This window comes from Arachis hypogaea, chromosome 8 (assembly GCF_003086295.3).
Source record: "Arachis hypogaea cultivar Tifrunner chromosome 8, arahy.Tifrunner.gnm2.J5K5, whole genome shotgun sequence".
In the NCBI taxonomy this organism is placed as follows: domain Eukaryota; kingdom Viridiplantae; phylum Streptophyta; class Magnoliopsida; order Fabales; family Fabaceae; genus Arachis; species Arachis hypogaea.
Genome location: NC_092043.1, coordinates 30,857,689 through 30,862,518, shown reverse-complemented (window position 1 = coordinate 30,862,518; position 4,830 = coordinate 30,857,689). Strand labels below are relative to the sequence as shown.

At 28.2% G+C, this 4,830-nt stretch overlaps 1 long non-coding RNA gene across 1 annotated transcript; it reads left to right on the top strand.

Annotated features, from left to right (window-relative positions):
• The first annotated feature begins 1,183 nt into the window (after positions 1-1,183).
• On the top strand, positions 1,184-4,372 carry LOC112706939 (uncharacterized). The gene is made up of 2 exons (XR_011865019.1): positions 1,184-1,660; positions 2,829-4,372. It is a non-coding gene; the product is annotated as an uncharacterized lncRNA (long non-coding RNA).
• Positions 4,373-4,830: the final 458 nt, after the last annotated feature.

Sequence of the window (4,830 nt, the reverse complement as noted above, 5' to 3'; positions counted from 1 at the left end):
ACCATGAAAAAAATTCAAGAACTTTGACGATTGTTTCTAGTATCTCTTATTACAAATGAGATTAAATGACAAAACTGACAAAAAAAAATAAAATTTTTAATTAATTTTTCAATTTAACAATTGAACACAAACGCTAAACGCAAAAAACTATAATTTATTGCTTCTGATGAACGGGAGTTAAAATCCAGAATCATGTTTGTGTTTAGAGAAAAAAAAATTGCCAAATAAAAAATTATAGTGTTCAAAAAGATTGAACGAGCTTCTTGTGTTTCTAATGCTAAACCAAACACATCCTAAATATTTTAGAAACTGAACTAAACTGCTTTTTCATATAACAATTGAAAAAAATGCTTAGTTTTAATATTATTACAGTAAAATTAAATACCAGTTTTATTTGATTTAACAAACTAATTTTTATAAAAGAAAAAAATGAGCATTAATACACACAAAGATAGTTACTAAAAAAAGAACCTTCTTATATAGAATTTCTTTCAAAAGACTTCTTTAACAGATTTATCCAAATACCGTAGCTCAAAAAAGAATTTACCGTAATCCCTACAACAAAATTATATATATATATATATATATATATATATATATATATATATATATATATATATATATATATATATATAAGTGTAACTTGTATATGAATTTATCTATTGATTAATGATTGTGACACGCAGGTAGAAACTATATAAACACCTTCAGAAATTTGAAAAAAAAAATTACTTATAATCTTAATTGAAACCTATTGACATGCATCATCAAAAAAAAATATATATATATATATATATATATATATATATATATATATATATATTCCATATATTCATGCTTTTTTAAATAATTATAAATATATTTTTTAAATATATCATAAATATCTTTAGCTATCAGCTAGCATTAATATTAAATTTAATTTTACTAAATATTTATTTTTTAAAATTATTATATAATAAAAATTTAAAAATATAACTTAAAATTAAATTTAAATTTAATTTTATTAAATATTTATCTTTTAAATACCAATATTCCAAAACTTATCTTTTAAATACTAATGATATAATCTTATTTTTTTAAATTTATTGGTAAAGTTTAAAACTTTAGATATAATTTAATTTTAAAGTTTTAACATATGTAGTTGTTTCAAAACCACCTCTTTACTCTGAGCCAAAAAGCCAAATTTTATTCCAACGCGCCTTTTGGTTTCAATTTTTATCTCCTTTTTCAAAACTGCTCTGCCTCCTTATGGTTTACAGAGAGCCTTCACTCACCCACACTGCTCTCCTACCTGTGACCACCATCAATCTTCCGGGTCGCACTCCAGCCAACCTCCGCCCTTGCAACTCAGGCGACCTCTACCCTCTCTCGTTCTTCACGCTCACAGATTACAGAGCCCTAACTCGCTCACCTGCTCTGCCTTGTGGCCGCCGCGGCGCTTATGATCTTCCGGGTCGCACTCCAGCCAACCTCCGACCTCGCAACTCAGGCGACCACCACCCTCGTGATTCGCGTTCACAGGTAATAGCTCTCACCCGCTCACACTGCTCTGCCTCGTGCATGTGGCCGCCTCCTCCGGTCTCGGACCTCGCACCGCCACCAGCCTCTAATCCTTGCCCCTTTGCGTCTTTGTGCGATCTCTGTCAAGTCCCAATTTTTTGTGAGTAGTGATGTGATTCTTGTTTGTTTCTTTGTCAATTTGCTTGTTAATGATGGTTCTCATTATCAGACTATGGCTTGGAGTTTTATCAATGGCCCTTTGGTCTTTCTAAGGATAAAATTAGAGTCCTATTAAAAAATTTAGGGTTTGTTCTTAACTCTTTGGATATGAATGATACTCTCTTCTGTTTTGCATCTATTGGATGTCTTTTATTTCATTCTTGTTTCTCCTTTTCTATCACCATCTTAGTCATTATTTCCATTCGTATATACATTCTTTTAAATCTTTCACCATTTAAATTCTTTTTCTTGTTTATATTTACACTTTTTGCAGTAACATTTCATTGTCTTCATTTTAGTATTCATCACAATTTTAGTCATTATTTGTTCATTCTAAAATTTTTCATATGTATGAAAGTTTAGCAAGGTCAAATTGGATTAATTAAATTTAGAATTATATATATGGAGTCTGAATGCTAATGGTTGAATAATTGGGGGAAAGATGGTAACATTAGCCGCATTAAGCCATAACCCAGGGCAATAGTGAAAAAACCCATAACAATCACAATGCATATCACAAAAATGGAAATACCCACAATTAAAATGATTATAATTGTGACAATATATTTACAGTCGTAACACAGCTACAATTTGAATTAGAATTGTGAATTTTATCAATGATGTCAGAATTCTGTTTGTTTAACAGTGAACACCATGTTTGAATCATGGGTTCAATGACACGCCTCACATTAATAAGCTTACTGTAAAATAGTTGTAATTCAAATGCATGGAGTAGATGTATATTGTGGTGTGGTGTAGTGTGGATCAAGATCATAGCAACAGGAAATATTCTTTTTTTTTTAATTAACTTTAATTACCATATAATTTTAGTATATTCAATTATTCATCATTTATTGTAATTTTGTTGCCAAATTAAGCTGAAGTAATCAACAATGTTAAACCAGACATATACTTATCATTTGTTATCTTACGGATTTTTAAAGTAGATCACTATTCATATCTTCTAAAGGTATGTGCACAATAAGACTTATATATACATGAATATATGAGTGTATAAATTAATATTATCTATGGAATCCAAATTCAAGAATTACTAATTTTCATTATTAGCTAGCATTATATTCTCTGAATGCTTAATTTCCATGTAGTCAATCGGCGCTCAATCCTCACCATGAATAGTACGAGGTAACTATTTCTTCCCTCTGTTTCTCTGTTCTTATGATAAGGGCTATTATTTTGGTTCCCTGGCTGTGAATCTGTTCTTGTGTTGCAGATGTGAAAATGAAAGTTTAAATTTTGGCATATTAAATTTAGGAATATGTTAGGATCCAATATTTTTACCGAAAAAAAAAAAAACTAGAATTGACTTGTTGTGAATCTGTTCTTGTGAATCTATTCCTGTGTTGCAGATTGTGTATCATCAAGTTTAATTGTGCTTGCTCTGAAAATAATATATATCACAACATAACTTTCTCTCCAAATTCAACTATCTTCTTTTTTCTTTTTTTATTTTTCCCCCAATAACCGTTGGTGCTTGTATTACTATGCTAAAAATAAGAATATCTTCAAGTTAAATTTAAGTGTCAGCATTATTGTTTGCCATGTATGTAAGCTTGTAACTATAGTTTCTATGTGTATATATAAATCATGTGGGATAGAGAAAATAGAAAGAAAGAAATGGTGAATAGTTTGCTCTGAAATTAAAGAATCTTGTTTAACTAGTACTCATCTAGCATTTTGTATTTTGTTGTTTTGGGTTTAGAGTCAGTTAACCTTCTCTAATTTGATTGCATTTATTTTGTTTTGTGTCATGTGACAGAGCCTTGAGCAAATTGGTAACAGAGCAGAACGCCTTAGGGTTAAATCAGATATATATTTATATTCAAGTATTGATATTGAGGTGGAAATATGGATTTCCTCTGATTAATTTGGCTGCTAGCATTCTTCTTGCTATATTATTTTCTGTTTTATACATGGATTTTTATAGAAGTTATTGTCTGGGTCCTATTAAGCAATTATTTCATGTAATAGCCTTAACTTGCGAGAACTGTATGGTGAAGTCTAGATACTTGTATGCTTTTTTATCTTAATTTAGTTTTCAATATATATTGAAGAAAGCTCAGCTTTTTTCCCCTCATGCTATGGTTGTTGATTCAATACAAACTCTTGATCCTATTAACACTGTTAATAGTTTTCCTTCAACTCTATTAACACTTTTCTTTTTCTATCATTTGCCAATGTCTTTGAATTTAATATTTTGTTTTGATTTATGTATTCTCTAGTGGTTAGAGCAAAAGGTTAAGTTGAATGATGCTGAGCACAAGTTAAAAGATCAAGGACGTCAACTAAAGGTTCAACAGAAAAGAATTGGTTATACTAAAAAGACAATTCATGCTTTGTATAAAAAGTTGAATCTCCCGCTTCCTTCAACCTTGTCTGATCCTGCAGAAGATGAGCTTGGGACAGGCTCTAATGATGATGAGGATGATAACATAAGTGATTGATGTCAGGAGTATATGTTTTTTCTGATTTAGATTAAGGAATTTTTAGGTGAATTAGTTAGTACATTTTATTATATTCATGATATTTGACCTTTTTAAAGGCTTTCTTTGTTTTAGTTTAAGTATTTTTTTTTATTTTAATTTGATTACATTTATGGACAAAAGTATTTTAATAATAAATATTTTTTTAACTCTTTTATGGTAATTAACTTTTTTATGATTTTATTATATGTTTATAATTTCGATGATGTAATATGAAAAAAATGATTATGATGCTCTTAATATAAAAATTAGATCGAATACAATTTATTTTCTAAAATATTTATATATTAAATAGCAAATTATTTTGTATGAAAATTATTTAAAATATTATATTAAATTTGTAGAAAATTTGTGCGAAAATAATTTTTTATTTTGTCTGAAATTTAATTGAAAAGAAATATTTGATTTGTCTAAAATTTGTTCGAAAAAAATTTGTTATATTTGTCGAAATTCGTTAGAAATTTGTCTGAAATAAAGTATATTTTTTGTTTGAAATTTGTCTAAAAATTAATATTTTTATGTTTGAAATTTGTTTGAAATACGTTATTTTTATGTTGGCTAATCTGTCTGAAATTCGTCTAAAATACATTATAATAGTTAGAAATCT